At 48.1% G+C, this 15,500-nt stretch overlaps 2 long non-coding RNA genes across 2 annotated transcripts in view; both read right to left on the bottom strand.

The window, feature by feature from the left end:
- Window positions 1–339: 339 nt before the first annotated feature.
- The window catches only part of LOC116779890, a 32,134-nt gene continuing 16,973 nt past the window's right edge, over window positions 340–15,500 (bottom strand). The window contains exon 2 of the long non-coding RNA XR_004354238.1: window positions 340–378. This is a non-coding gene — a long non-coding RNA (uncharacterized LOC116779890). The remainder of the gene's footprint in view (window positions 379–15,500) is intronic.
- LOC116779888 lies at window positions 533–14,845 on the bottom strand. The gene is made up of 3 exons (XR_004354236.1): window positions 14,362–14,845; window positions 3,068–3,073; window positions 533–543 (listed from the first exon to the last, which is right to left on the bottom strand). It is a non-coding gene; the product is annotated as an uncharacterized LOC116779888 (long non-coding RNA).

Raw genomic sequence — 15,500 nt, 5'->3', positions numbered from 1 at the left:
AGAGACAGAAAAGAGAAAGGAAACAAGCCCCCAAGATAACCCCCCATTCACTCAAGTGTTACTTACCAGGTTGTCTTACCGACCCCAGAATGCTTAGAATTCCCCAGAGCAGAAGCTGCATCCTCATTATCCTCAATGAGCCAATTTTCATTAATGTGAGGAAAGCTGGGAGACTGTAGAAAGATCAGTTGAACTTCAAAGTCTCCTGGTTTCTGTCTCTCCTCAGACTTAGAATCAGGGTTCTCTGTGTTTTCCCAAGTCTCAATGCCAGGGTAAGACACTGTTTTATGAAGTTGCCTGACCAAAGCAGGAGCCTGTTTTTTTAGCAACAGTTTTCTCTCTGCACTCTGGTGCAACAAGACTTTGAAGGTGGTCAACCTCAGTTTGAAGCAGCTCATTTTTAGCAAAAAGGGGTGTTGTTTCCTGTTTTCAGTCCTGCCTTTCAACTGCCAGCCAGACTCCCAAAATTGTATACGGGCAAAGATTCCTCCAACATCAAAGGTGCCAGCACACAAAGCTCTTACTGCCAATAGATTACCCATACTGACAAACTAACTGAACCACCAAGCTAAAGCTTCCAGTCTTTCTTTCCTGGGGATAAGGGCTGTTGTTTCCTGCTTTCACTCCTGCCTCCCAACTGCCAACCCTATTCTCAAAATTGCATACGGATGAAGATTCCTCCCACACCAGAGGTGTCAGCACAGAAAGCTGTTGCTTTCCATAGAGTCCATAGAGTGCCCAGGCTGACCCACCAAGTACACCAGAAAATGAAATCCTCCAGTCTTTCTTGCCTGGCGTAATGACTGTTGTTTAACTTTTTCAGATCTGCCTCCAACCTACCAGCCCAACTCCCAAAATTGCATACAGATGAAGAATCCTCCCACACCAAAGGTGTCAGCACAGAAAGTTATTGCTGTACCTGAAGTGCCCAGGCTGACCCACCAACTTCACCACAAAACCATAGCTTCCAGGCTTTCCTTCCTGGCGATATGGGCTGTTATTTCCTGTTTTCAGACCTTCTTCCCAACTGCCAGCCCGACTCTCAAAATTGCATATGGATGAAGATTCCTCCCAGAACAAAGGTGCCAGCACACAAAACTCTTGCTGTTCATGGAGTGCCAAGCCTGGCCCAACAACTGCACCACAAAACCAAAGGCGCCAGCCCAGAAAGCTCTTGCTGCCAATGGAGTCTCCAGGCTGACAAACCAACTGAACCACCAAGCCAAGGCTTCCAGGCTTTCTTTCCTGGGAGGTGGGCTGCTGTTTCCTGTTTTCAGGTCTGCCTCCCAACTGACAGACCGACTCCCAGAATTGCATATGGACAAAGATTCCTCCCACACCAAAGGTTCAAGCACAGAATGCTCTTGGTGTTCATGGAGTGCCAAGCCAGGCCGACCAAGTACACCACAAAGTCAAAGCTTCCAGGCTTTCTTTCCTGGCGATAAGGGCTGTTCTTTCCTGTTTTCAGACCTACCTCCCAACTGTCAGCTCGACTCCCAAAATTGCATACAAAAATTCCTGCCAGACGAAAGGTGCCAGCACAGAAAGCTCTTGCTGCTCAAGGAGTCCCCAAGCTGCTTGACCAACTGCACCACCAAGCCAAAGCTTCCAGGCTTTCTTTCCTGGGAGGTGGGCTGTTGTTTGATTTTTTCAGATCTGTCTATCTGCTGCCAACCCGACTCCCTAAATTGCATAGAAACAAGGATTCCTCCCACACCAAAGGTGCCAGCATAGAAAGCTCTTGCTGCCCATGGAGTGCCGAGACTGACACACCAGCTGCACCACAAAACCAAAGTTTCCAGGCTTTCTTTCCTGGCGATAAGGGCTGTTGTTTCCTGTATTCAGTCCTGCCATTCAACTGCCAGCCCGACTCCCAAAATTGCATATGGATGAAGATTCCTCCCAGAACAAAGGTGCCAGTACAGAAAGCTCTTGCTGCCCATGTAGTCCCCAGGCTGTTCCACCAACTGCACCACCAAACCAAAGCTTCCAGTCTTTCTTTCCTGGCGATAAGGGCTGTTGTTTCCTGTTTTCAGGTCTGTCTCCCAACTGCCAGGCTGACTCCCAAAATTGCATATGGACGAAGATTCCTCCCACCCCAAAGGTGCCAGCACAGAAAGCTTTGCTACCCATAGAGTTCCTAGGCTTGCCTATCAACTGCACCACAGAGTCAAAGTTTTCAGTCTTCCTTTCCTGTTGATAAGGGCTGTTGTTTCCTGTTTTCAGACCTGACTCCCAACTGCCAGGCTGACTCCCAAAATTGCATATGGACGAGGATTCCTCCCACCCCAAAGGTGCCAGCACAGAAATCTCTTGCTGCCAATAAAGTACCAAGGCTGGCAAACCAACTTTACCGCAAAGCCAAAGTTTCCAGTCTTTCTTTCGTGGTGATAAGGGCGGTTGTTTCCTGCTTTCAGCCCTGCCTCCCAACTGACAGCCTGACTCTCAAAACTATATACAAACAAAGATTCCTCCCACCCCAAAGGTGCCAGTACAGAAAGCTCTTGCTGCCAATCGAGTCTCCAGGCTGACAAACCAACTGAACCACAAAACCAAAGCTTCCAGGCTTTCTTTCCTAGGAGGTGGGCAGTTGTTTCCTGTTTTCAGACCTGCCTCCCAACTGACAACCTGACTCCTATAATTGTATACGGACAAAGATTCCTCTCACACCAACGGTTCAAGTACAGAATGCTCTTGGTGTTCATGGAGTTCCAAGCCAGGCCGACCAAGTGCACCACCAAGCCAAAGCTTCCAGGCTTTCTTTCCTGGCGATTAGGGCTATTGTTTCCTCTTTTCAGTCCTGCCTCCCAACTGCCAGCCCGACTCCCAAAATTGCATATGGACGAAGATTCCTTCCACCCCAAAGGTGCCAGCACAGAAAGCTATTGATGCTCATGGAGTGCCCAGGCTGGTCCACCAACTGCACCACAAAAACAAAGCTTACAGACTTTCTTTCCTGGCGATTAGGGCTGTTGTTTCCTCTTTTCAGACCTTTTTCCCAACTGCCAGCCCGACTCTCAAAATTGCATATGGATGAAGATTCCTCCCAGAAAAAAGGTGCCAGCACACAAAGCTCTTTCGGTTCATGGAGTGCCAAGCCTGGCCCACCAACTTTTTCTGTTTTCTGTTTTCAACCCTGCCTCCCAACTGACAGCCCGACTCCCAAAATTGCATACGGACGAGGATTCCTCCCACAACAAAGAGACCATTACAGAAAACTCTTGCTGCCAATGGAGTCTCCAGGCTGACACATGAACTACACCATAAAATTGCATACGGACCAAGATTCCTCCCACCCCAAAGGTGCCAGTACAGAAACGTTTGCTGCCTGTGGCAATGGATTTGCCATATATAGGATGGAAGAAGTCCTGTCAGAGATGGACTAGTGAAGAAAAAGAAAACAGCTCAAATGTTATAGAAACAGAAGTTTTTATTGTGGTTTAAACAGGTTTCAAAATGGCTTTTGCTTTTTTGCAAAGTCATTGCTCCCTTTTCCCGACACCCCCTGTGAGGGACTTGTCTCCCATACAGGAGTGTCCTGGGAAGGTGTCCTGAGGTGCTTCTCATTGGTCCTTGTTAACCCCTTCCTATTGGCTGCTGACTTTTTACCTGATTGGTTTTTTCTATGTGATCCTGAACTTGTGATTGGTTCCCTTTTGACCCTCCTAAAAGCCTACCCCACAATAAACTTCCTCTTTCGTCCATCCCTCCCTGGTGGTTTGTGTGAGCTCCTTACGGGGTCGCAGGCGGGGGGCAGGGGGGAAGGGCATTCACCCTCCAACTTATGGGTTGGCACCCAAGAGCCTGGAGGCTGTCGTTTCCTGTTTTCAGACCTGCCTCCCAACTGACAGCCTGACTCCCAACATTTCATATGGACGATGATTCCTCCCTCCCCAAAGGTGCCAGCACAGAAAACTCTTGCTGCCCATGGAGTGCCCAGGTTGACCCACCAACTGCACCACAAAACCAAAGCTTACAAGCTTTTTTCCTTGGGATATGTGCTGTTGTTTTCTGTTTTGATCCGTGCCTCCCAACTGCAAACCTGACTCCCAAAATTGCATAAAAATAAAGATTCCCCCCAGTCTAATGTTTCCAGCACAGAAAGCTCTTGCTGCCCATGGAGTGCCCAGGCTGGCCCACCAAGTGCACCACAGAGCCAAAGCTTCCAGGCTTTCCTTCCTGGCGATATGGGCTGTTATTTCCTGTTTTCAGACCTTCCTCCCAACTGCCAGCCCGACTCCAAAAATTGCATATGGACAAAGATTCCTTCCACCCCAAAGGTGCCAGTACAGAAAGCTTTACTGCCCGTAGAGTTCCTAGGCTTGCCTACCAACCGCACCACAGAGCCAAAGTTTCCAGTCTTCCTTTCCTGTTGATAAGGGCTGTTGTTTCCTGTTTTCAGACCTGCCTCCCAACTGCCAACCCAACTCCCGAAATTGCATACAAGCAAAGATTCCTCCCACACCAAAGGTGTCAGTACAGAAAGCTCTTGCTACCCATGGAGTGCCTAGGTTTGTCCACCAAGTGCACCACAAAGCCAAATCTTCCAGTCTTTCTTTCTTGAGGATATGGACTCTCGTTTCTTGTTTTCAGATTTGCCTCACAACTGACAGCCTGACTCCCAACATTGCATATGGACGATGATTCCTCCCACACCAAAGGTGCCAGCACAGAAAGTTCTTACTGCCAATGGAGTCTCCAGGCTGACAAACCAACTGAACCACCAAACCAAAGATTCCTGGTTTTCTTTCCTGGGAGGTGGGCTGTTGTTTCCTGTTTTCAGACCTTCCTCCCAACTGCCAGCCTGACTCCAAAAATTGCATAGGGACGAAGATTCCTCTAACACCAAAGGTTCAAGCACAGAATGCTCTTGGTGTTCATGGAGTTCCAAGCCAGGCCAACCAACTGCACCACAAAACCAAAGCTTCCAGGATTTGTTTCCTGGGGATAAGCGCTGTTTCTTCCTGTTTTCAACCCTACCTCCAAACTGTCAACCTGACTTTCAAAATTACATACAAAGAAAGATTCCTCCCAGAACAATGGTGCCAGCACAGAAAGCTCTTGCTGCCCATAGAGTGCCCAGCCTGACCCACCAACTGCACCACAAAGCCAAAGTTTCAAGGCTTTCTTTCCTGGCGATAAGGGCTGTTGTTTCCTGTTTTCAGACCTGCCTCCCAACTGCCAGCCCGACTCCCAAAATTACCATCAAAGAAAGATTCCTTCCACCCCAAAGGTGCCAACACAGAAAGCTGTTGATGCTCATGGAGTGCCCAGGCTGGTCCACCAACTGCACCACAAAAACAAAGCTTCCAGGCTTTCTTTCCTGGCGATTAGGGCTGTTGTTTCCTCTTTTCAGACCTTTTTCCCAACTGCCAGCCCGACTCTCAAAATTGCATACGGATGAAGATTCCTCCCAGAACAAAGGTGCTCAGGACCTGTTAAAGCAGCGGGGCGTGCTGCAGGATCTGGATCTGATTATTTTCTACCCTTCCAGGCAAGTGTTTCTACCACGCTTGGAAGGCACAAGTTGCTCGGAGAGCCTGGGTGCATCTGGTGCTTGGTAAGGCGCAGGTGAGCTCCTGAGAACTTTTTCCTAGTCGCCATGGGGGTAGACCATGCATGCAAATGAAAGGCGTGTGTTTATCACCTGAAAAGCTTTGTTACGGTGTTTCGGTGTTAGACTGACGAAGCTAAGTTATGTCGCTTGTTACTTTTATGTCTCCGGAATGGGAGAGAGGCTGCTTTGCCTGGGAGGACATTAGAGAGCTAAAGAAGAGGGGCCGGACGGAGCTGAAGGGAACCGAAGTGGGACTGGAGGTTGCAGAGTGGGGCCCGGGGCAACCAAGCGGCCCCGCCAAGATGGACGCGCTGCTAGCGATTCGGCAGTACTTGTCCAAGATAATCAAGGACAGCTACGGCATGAATGTACTGCTGATGGACCGGGAGACTATCTTGTGGACACGGTGACTGGTTTTCACCTTGAGGAGCTTTCTACGTCTCCTCCGGACGGTGTCGTGTCTGGTCCGCCCGGTGTGGGTGTATGTGGGGTGGCCCCGGGTCGGGCTTCAGCGCCACCGAGTCCATCTCTGCCCGCGCGGGCAGCGGCAGCTGTGGTGCAGCCCCGGCGGCAGCGGTTGCGGCTCTGGGTGCCGGCGGACTGGTACCGGCTGCAGTCCCAGGCGCCGGCACCAGGTGGAGCGGTCCCGGCCCTGGCCCTGGCCCTGGCCCCGGCATGGTGGGCCAGTGGCATTGGCAGCGGCAGTGTGCGCGGTCACGGTGCCGTGCGTGGCCCCGGTCAGTGCGGTGGGGGGGGTTGCAGAGCCAGGGGCCATGCGCAGAGGTAACTCCCTGCCCAGCGCCCACGGCACCAACCTTGGGCAGAACCATGCCCTGTTTGGCGCTGGTTCTGGGCAGCGCGGCCTTGGCAGTGGCGGCCATGGTGCTAGGCGGTGCAGTGGGGGGGCTGTCTGTGTTCTCCCCTGTTCTACACCCCCCACCCCCACCCCCCTCCCCGGAACGTGTCCATCTGCAGCTGTTCCTTCCCTCCTATGTATCGTTCTTTCTCAGCGGACCATGTAGCTAGCTTGTGACATAAGGAGAGCAAAGGTAATTTGACTTCTCTTCCTGATTTTTCTCCGAAAGAACCCAACCTCTGTTCCCCCTCCTCCCCCTCCCTCCCTCCCTCTCCCCAGTCCTCCAACAAATGCTAGTGAAAGCTCCCTCAACGAAGCAACACTTACTTCCAGGGGGGCCGAGTGCTCAAGAGAAGCAGGAGACACAGGGGGGCAGAGGGCGGTAAAAGGTGAAGAAGGGAAGACAAAAGGGGGTAGTCCTGCCTCTTGCAGAAGTGGTTCTGTTGCCCTTATGACAGATAGAGTGTCCTTGCTCTATGAAAAAGGTTGAAAATTTCCAAGGTAATATCCTGTCCGTTCCTGTCGTATTTGTCTTTTGCATGGAGAGTTGTACAAGATTTACAAGTTAATATTAGCAAATATACCTTAAATTCCCTTTAAGTTATAAGACTGATGAGAACTACACAGCCAATAACACCTTACAATGTGTGTGTGAATGATGGATGACTGAGGTGGCCACCTATGTATGATTGGAAAAAGATTGTGTGAAAGAGAAAAGCTACATGAATGTGTAACTGTGTAAACTCAAAAATACTTTCTGCCGGTGTCAAGATTTTACAGAGATGTGTAACATGATTCTGTTGAACCATAGTGAGTCCTTGTTCTGGATGGTATATGAACTCTACAAATTCCCACCATGAGTAATTCCACTCTTATGAAAACTGGTGAGGTTTTAGTTATTTCAAGACTAACCCTGTCTGGTTAGCCATTTGATCAGGACTGAAGTTAAATAAGAGATTCTTACACAAATTTGGTGTTCTATTTCAATCTTGTTTCAGAGGTTTATAGAGGTTAAATCTCAGGTGGAGCCTTTCCACTGGTGCTGCTCTTTTTTCATGTGTCGTGCTGCCCATGAGCTGTAGCTGTGAGGGTTGTGTAGGAGGCAGAGTCGTTTGAGCTTTTCTGTGTTTTCCAGGGTTTAAATCAAGGGTTGTCAATGTTGCTGCCCTGCTTGATCAACCTGTTGCGGGGGGGCCCTGTCAGGGCCATCCTGCGTCCTTTCTCAGAAACATCAACAGCGTTATAGATAGTGCGTCTCTAGGCCTCCTGATTGGAGACCTGAGTACACCAGTTATGTTGATCAGTGTGGCCAGGGCTGCGATGTCATTTCAGGGAGTCCTTGTGTCTTCTCTTTGGGGTTCCTTTCATGCGGCAACTGGTGGCAATATTCATCGTGAAACAGCTAGTCCTTCATCCTTGGGACGTTCCCTGCCTATGGCAGCTGTGTTCTCAGAAAAATGTCCTCAATGCTTGTGACTGCTGCTTGTTCTATACCAGACATATTGATCACATAATCTGACTGGTGGGTGTTTAGCACTGTACGAAGGCAGCGTGGGTTAAGTGTCTTGTTAATCAGCCATTCTAGTAGCCCAATTGCTGGATTTTGGGATTTTTTGTTCATGTTGCACTCATTGATGCTAACTATACGAGGCAGATTTGTGCTATGGTCTCCACAACTTATCCTCCAGTGAGAATTCCTAAAGGGACACAAATAGCTCAACTTGTACCTTTTGTGAGTTGTGTTCCCCAAGCAGAGCCTCGTGAGTGTCAGGATGGAAGATTTGGTTCTACTGATGCACCACAAGTCTTTTGGTCAGTGTCGATCTCTGCACAATGTCCACAGCTGACCTGTACTCTCTACGATACTTGAAACTGGCTGTCAGTTGTCCAGGCGGACGAACTTCTGCACTCGGGACCTGACGTAACTATCATTGCACGGACATCCTGGCCGGCCTCCTGACCTGTGGTCACGCCAGGGGTTTGGGTTGTGAGACTGGGAGGTACTGCTCAGAATTTTCTTTTACAACGTACAGATCTTGTTCAGCAGTGGCTCATACCTACAGAACAGCTGTTGACTCTGCAACAGCTTGTTAAAGAGCAACTTGATGCTGATCACATTGAACCATCTCAGAATCCTTTAATCACCCCTGTCTTTGTGATAAAGAAAAAATCTGTGAAATGAAGACTGTTGCATGATCTCAGACAGGTTGGTGCAGTCATGGTTACCATGTCAACATTGTTTTATTGACCCCTTCTATGCTTCCTGTTGAATAACCCATTGTTATTATTAATTTGACAGGTTGTTTTTTCACAATCCAGTTAGACTCCAGTTATAGAGAAAAAATTGCATTTTCAGTTCCATCTATTGATCGTGCAGAACCTTACAAGTGTTATACATAGAAAACCCTCTCCCAAGAAATGAAAATATTCCTATAATTTGTCAGTGGTTTATGATTCCAACATTATCTCCTGTAATTTTCTTGCTGTCTTTTGTTGTCATTATATAGGTAGTATTTCTGCTGGCTGTGGCCACTGAGGATCAGTTGGGTGTGTTGGAAGCTGAAACCAGAAAGAGTCTACAATCCTTTGGCCTAGTAGTTGCCCCTGAGAAGGTGCAGCGAGAGGAACCCTGGAAGTATTTAGGGTTCAGAATTACACGGAAAGCAGTTATTCCTCAGCCAGTTCAATTGGATATTGATGTCAAAACTCTTACTGACGTATAGAAGCTATTAGGGTCTTTGAATTGGGTTAGGTCCTATTTGGAATTGGCAAATTTGACCAATTCAAACATTCTGACAATCCTCGGAAACCAAGGGAACTGACTAAAAGAGCAGTTCAAACCATCCAGTAAGTAGGGCAGGCTTTACATTCTAAATTTGTTTCACGAATTGATCATTGTCAAATTGTCTAATTTTTTATTTTTGTAGATCACAATGTTCCTTTTGGGGCATTGGTACAGTGGTTTGACCATTGGTCTGATCTACTGCACATCATAGAGTGGCTATTTTTGCCTTATCGGGTTCAAAAAACCGCTCCTGGATTGTTTGAGCTCATAGCTCAAATCATCATTGAGGTTAGAAAAAGGTGCGTAGAATGTACTGGCAGAAATCCACCTCGTATTGTTGTACCTGTACAATCTTGTTACTCTGAATGGTGCCTGGGAGACAAACATGAATTGCAGGCCGCTTTAGCTGGGTTCCACGGCCAAATTTCTTATCATTTACCTTTACATCCCCTTCTTAAGTTTTTTTTAGGGAAATTCCAGTTGGACAAAAACACTATGCAGCACAGAGCCCCTCGATGGCCTTATAGTCCTTGCGGATGACTCGAGGAAGACAAATGAAGCTGCGGTAGCGTGGAAAGCAGAATGTGGATGGCAACATCAAATTGTTCATCAAAAGGATTCTCTTCAAATTGTGGAACATCGAGCTGTAACTCTTGCTTTTCAGTTATTTCCTAATCGGTCTTTAAATGTTATTACTGATTCTGCATATATTGTTAATTTATTACAGCAACTCGATCAGGCGATGTTGTATTGTCCATCTCCAGGTCTTATTTTTCAAGTTTTGTCTGAACTCTGGAGAACTCTTTTGCAGAGGCCTGTTCCTTATTTTGTGCTACGTTTGTAGTCATACCTCTTTGCCAGGTTTCTTCACATCTGCCTAAACAGATGCTCTTGCTTTTGCTGTTGCTTTGAGACTTGTTCCTAACATTCACCAACAAACTGTGTTGTCTCATTAGATTTTTTTTATATCAAGGTGCAGAAGCTTTCAGAAGTCGATTTGGCTTGACTCATTCTATTGCTCGCTTAATTGTTGCCTCTTGTCCAGACTGTCATGATGCCTATACTCTTGTCCAGATTGTCATAATGCCTATACTCCTGTCTATTGTGGTGCTAACCCTCGAGGCCTTAAAGCCTTACAGATGTGGCAATCGGATGACACTCATGTCAATGAATTTGGTAATTTAAAAGCATGTCCATGTGTCCACTGACATGTTTTCCCATGTGGTGGTTGCTAATGCACATACTAGACAAAAAAGCCATGATGTCATTAAACACTTCCGTTGTGCTTTTGCTACATCTGGAGCACCCGCTCAAGTGCGGACGAACAATAAACTGTCTTGTGTCTGTAAATCTGTCCAAATTTTCTTTGCTTCGTGGAGGATCACTCATGTTACGGCTATTTCACATTCTTCTACAGGATACGTTATTGTGGAGAGAGTGTATGGTGCCCTGAAGCAATTGCTTCAAGAACAGAAAGGGGGAATGAGGGGATAACCCTCTCAGCCTCTAGGCTAGACAAAGCTCTGTAAGTCTCAAACCTTTTGACCTTCTCTGGCAATTGTCTTTATTTACCTTCTTTTAGAGTTTTAGGAAAAATATGCTGTGCTTGGTAAAAAGCCTCCTCCAAACTGATAATCTTGTGGTCCCTGTGAGAGCTGAGGACAGAGCACAGCATGCAGATGCAGAACTTGTCTCTGGTCAATGGTCTGATCCACATGACTTGATAACTTGGGGAAAGGGATATGTTTGTCTCTACAGATAATAGTCCTCGCTGAATACCTGCGCGGTATGTACGTCCTGCTGTTGGTCCTGGAAGTCATCAGTGCAGTTCCTGACCTGCCAAAGTTCACTCCATGGCATAGTCGAAACGTCTGGGTGACTCTAATGAAGAAACTGAATCACACGACCTTTTGTGCATCACTAGCGCATCCAGAGTAGCCATTTCACACCTGTCTTGTTGGTGTTCCTCTGGGTGACACGGAAGCATCTCTCCTGGTGCAGGATGTTGTCCGACAGCATGACTTATTGAAACGGGACTGTCATACTGTCTTGATCCTGTTGATAGCTCGGATGATGTGTTGTCTGTTAACACTCCACTTCAAAAGTTAGGTATTTTAGAGTCACTGTAAAGACTGTGTGTATTTTAATCATCGTGTAGGTTATGATATGGAACGAGTACCTGGTGAGTCTATGGTACGGGATGTGTTCCCTGAATCGTCTTTCTATAAAAATAGTTCCTTCTGGTGTCGGTAAGAATCCGACTTGGAGTACTCCAGCAGTGAGTGCACCTTGTCAACTCCCTACCAGAGAGTTTCTTCTGTGTGGAGATAGAATCTAACCAGGAATCCTTGCACAGCCAGTAGGGGGGCCTTGTACATCTAAAAAGTTGGTGTTTGTAGTTGTGTTGCTGATGCAGCCTTGTCTAGTGTCGTTCCAGCAAAAGACCCTGCAGGATACGATACGGGTAGTCTTTGCTGCACAACTACAGAATAGGGGGGAATTGTGGGGTGAAGTCACAGCCCCACAACTGAAGTTTGAGGGGTTTGGAATATTATAAAGTGTTGGGTCGTTTTCCATGGGAGCAGTGGAGCTCATTAGATAGTTCCCATGGACACAGCCTTGAGCTCTGTGGCTGAGTGCAGGTGCCACATTCCGGGGTGGTGTTGTAAGAGTATGTTTATGTTATATGTGTGGGAAAGTAGAAGTTAGAGAATTTAATAAAAAGCTGCCTGCTGCGCTGAGCAGGCAGACATCTCTCTGGCTCCTCATCCTAGGGTCCCATCATCCTAGTGTGTGTGCGTCACGTGTCTTTCTTCCCCCAAGGACCAAGGCCTCCGAAAGGTACCCTACGACACTATTCCGAAACTTGCATACAAACAGAGATTCCTCCCACACCAAAGGTGCCAGCACAGAAATATCTTCCGGGCAATAGAGTGCCCAGGCTTACAAACCAACTTCACCACAAAGGCAGAGCTTGCAGAGTTTCTTTCCTGGGGATAAGGACTGTTCTTTCCTGTTTTCAGACCTGCCTCCCAGCTGCCAACCCGAGTCCCAAAATTGCATACGAACGAAGATTCCTCCCAGAACAAAGGTGTCAGCACAGAAAGCTCTTGCTGTTCATGGAGTGCCCAGGCTTGCCCACTAAGTGCACCACAAAGCCAAGGCTTCCAGGCTTTCTGTCCTGGGGATAACAGCTTTTGTTTCCTGTTTTCAACCCTGCCTCTAAACTGCAAACCAGACTCCCAAAATTGCATATGGACAATGATTCCTCCCACACCAAAGGTGGCAACACAGAAAGCTCTTACTGCTCATGGAGAGCCCAACCTACCCACCAACTGCACCACAAAGCCAAAGTTTCCAGGCTCTCTTTCCTGGGGATAAAGGCTGTTGTTTCCTGTTTTCAACCGTGCCTCCCAACTGACAACCCGATTCCCAGAATTGCATACAAACAAAGATTCCTCCCAGATCAAAGGTGCCAGCACATAAAGCTCTTGTTGCCAATAGAGTGTCCTGGCTGACAAACCAACAGGAACACAAAGCCAAAGCTTCCAGGTTTTCTTTCCTAGGGATAAGGGCTTTTGTTTCCTGTTTTCAGCCCTGCCTCCCAACTGAAAGTCCGACTCCCAAAATTGGATGCAAACAAAGATTCCTCCGAGAACAAAGGTGCCAGCACAGAAAGCTCTTGCTGACCATGGAGTGCCCAGCCTGGTCCACCAAGTGCACTACAAAGCCAAAGCTTACAGTCTTTCTTTCCTGGAGATTAGGGCTGTTCTTTCCTGTTTTCAGGCCTACCTCCCAAATGGCAGCCCGACTCTCAAAATTGCATATGGACAAAGATTCCTCCCACCCCAAAGGTGCCAGCACAGAAAGCTCTTGGTGCCCATGGAGTCCCCAGGTTGACACACCAACTGCACTACAAATCCAAAGCTTCCAGTCTTCCTTTCCTGGGGAGATGGGCTGTTGTTTGCTTTTTTCAGCCCTGTGCTGAAACTGTCAGTCTGACTCCAACAATTGCATATGGAAGAAGATTCCTCCCCTGGGGACATCAGTGACATCACAGGGACATTGGTGACATCACTGGGGACACCGGTCGAGACAGAGTCATGGTGCAGTAAAAGAGGTGGAATTTTATTTTGAGAGAGAAGGAGGGAAATAGAGGACTGTTGGGTGCTGGAAGAGCATTAGGAGAGTACTGGAAGATTTGGGTGTTCCCCCAAATTTGTGAGGGACTCACAGTGATAGGCAAGTCTTCAGAAAAGCACCAGATCAAGCATCCGGATATTTTTGTCTCATTTGAGGTCTTCTTCCTACGTTTAACACGTTGAGCGCTCCAGACACCCCTTTCTCTAACCTTCCCTTCCATGTCTCAAAAGCCTGTCCCTTATCAAGGGGCTTTTTGGCCAAAGGGATTCCCCACCAGTGTCTGGGACTATGTTCCCTGTTTCTCACAATTGGTCAACTTACCCTTGCAGTTCTTCGCCTGTATTTTGGATCATTTCTGTCATGCTGCTCACAGCAGCATGACCAGGGAACATCAGCCTTTGGTTGTTCCAGAGCTGTTGGTGTAAGATCCGAGCGCTCTGGAAGTTTAAGTCTAAGGGCTGTAGCGTGTCAACCCTCTGGCCTGCAGGCAGGGACAGGCAATTAGCACTTCTGTGGCACAGCCACCATCCGTAACAGTATTTCCATCCTACCAAGGGATCTCCTCGGGGTAGCACCTGAAGGTTTAGGTGCTTCTTCGCTCAGTGGAATGCACGGGTGGGCGAAACCCCCTGTATCCCCTGGTCATAATAAAAGTGTGCTTTACATATTGTTTAAGGATTTCTTTGAATCAGTCTCTGTGTTTAAAAATACAAAGGGTCCTTGGGTCTTTTTTTTTTTTTTCCTGAGATCCTTTACCTTTTTTTTCCTGAGACCTTTCTTTGAATTTCAGGGACAGTTCTGTGTGCAGGGATGGATAGGAAAAGACTCCTGGCATGGTAGATCTTCCAGGAAGCGACAGTACTTGGTCTTCCAGAGCTGCTCTCTTTAACTTCCACCCTCTGATCTGATCCACCTCTGATTGCTGGTGTAAAGCCTGAGTACTCTGCCAGCTTGGTCCCAGTTCTGCTGTGTGTCACTCCTGCAATGCAGGCAGGGACAGGCCACGGGCACTGCTGGGACAGAACCGAGCTCCAAAAGGAAAGGGGATCTCCTCAGGGCAGTGCCTGAAGGCTCAAGTGTTCTTTCAAAGTTGCTACCAAGAACAACCTCCAGGAAGTTTCCTGCTGCATAAAGCACCACTGAAGAGCTGAAGTTGGTGACTGTACAGGATGGGGGCACACAACCCTGTCCCTTCCACAGCCAGGCCTCCATGAATACTCTTGAAGGACCAACAGTGACCAAAATAGTCTGGTCTGTGACCCTATTTTCTGGGCCCCCTGCTCAAGGGGCCCCAGTGCACTCATCACAGACCAGTCCCTTGCAATCACTGTTCCCAGCACTGGTCTATCTCTCCACCTCATAAGGATTGTTTGTCCCCCATGGAGGAACATCAAATGAGCATATTTGCACTGTAAAGAAGAGAGTGAAGCATTCACACTGTGTGTGTGTGTGTGTGTGGAGAGAGGAATCAGAGTGAGCACAAATGCCATCAGCTACTTCTAGAGAGGCCAGGAAGGACAGTGTCTTGAGATCACTTTCATTTTGAGAGTCACATCCCCTTGGAAACCACCGGAATGCAGCCCTGGGATGTGCTTCTGTGAACACAGCTCCCTGTGTCTGTCCCTCAGGCCGTGGGGCATCTCAGAAAGGGGCAGAGCAGGGTCTCTGACAGCCCAGCACAAGGCTGTGACCAACAGGCTGTCACAGGGACTGGGAGATCCCCTCTAACTGAGGGCCTGGGCTCACTCCAGCAATGGGGCTTCTCTTTGGGCTGCCCCGTCCCTCGTGCTGAGCGCAGGATGGGACAGCAGCTGGCACAGCCGGGCCCTGTCTATGCCAGCAGCTGAAAGGAGTAACCTGGTGACAGCACACGGAAGCTGCTGCTGTCAGGGCAGGGGAAAGGCCCCAGGAAGGCTGAGGGCTTGGCATGCTGCTGGAAAGGCTGTGTCCCACCTGCTGGAGCTTTCCTAGGAGTGATACAAGGGGTTAGACCCAAAAGAGTTAACTAAGAAATTTGGGCCTGCAAACAAGTTATCAACATCTAAAACGATCTGTATCCGTTCTGTTCTACTTACTGGACCAAAAGCTTAAGAGAACAGTACAAGAACATGTAATAGGCCTAGAGGCAATAAATTAGGACTACAGCAGGATCAGGCAGA

Source organism: Chiroxiphia lanceolata, chromosome 31 (assembly GCF_009829145.1).
Source record: "Chiroxiphia lanceolata isolate bChiLan1 chromosome 31, bChiLan1.pri, whole genome shotgun sequence".
In the NCBI taxonomy this organism is placed as follows: domain Eukaryota; kingdom Metazoa; phylum Chordata; class Aves; order Passeriformes; family Pipridae; genus Chiroxiphia; species Chiroxiphia lanceolata.
This window is presented reverse-complemented; position numbering and strand designations above follow the sequence as displayed.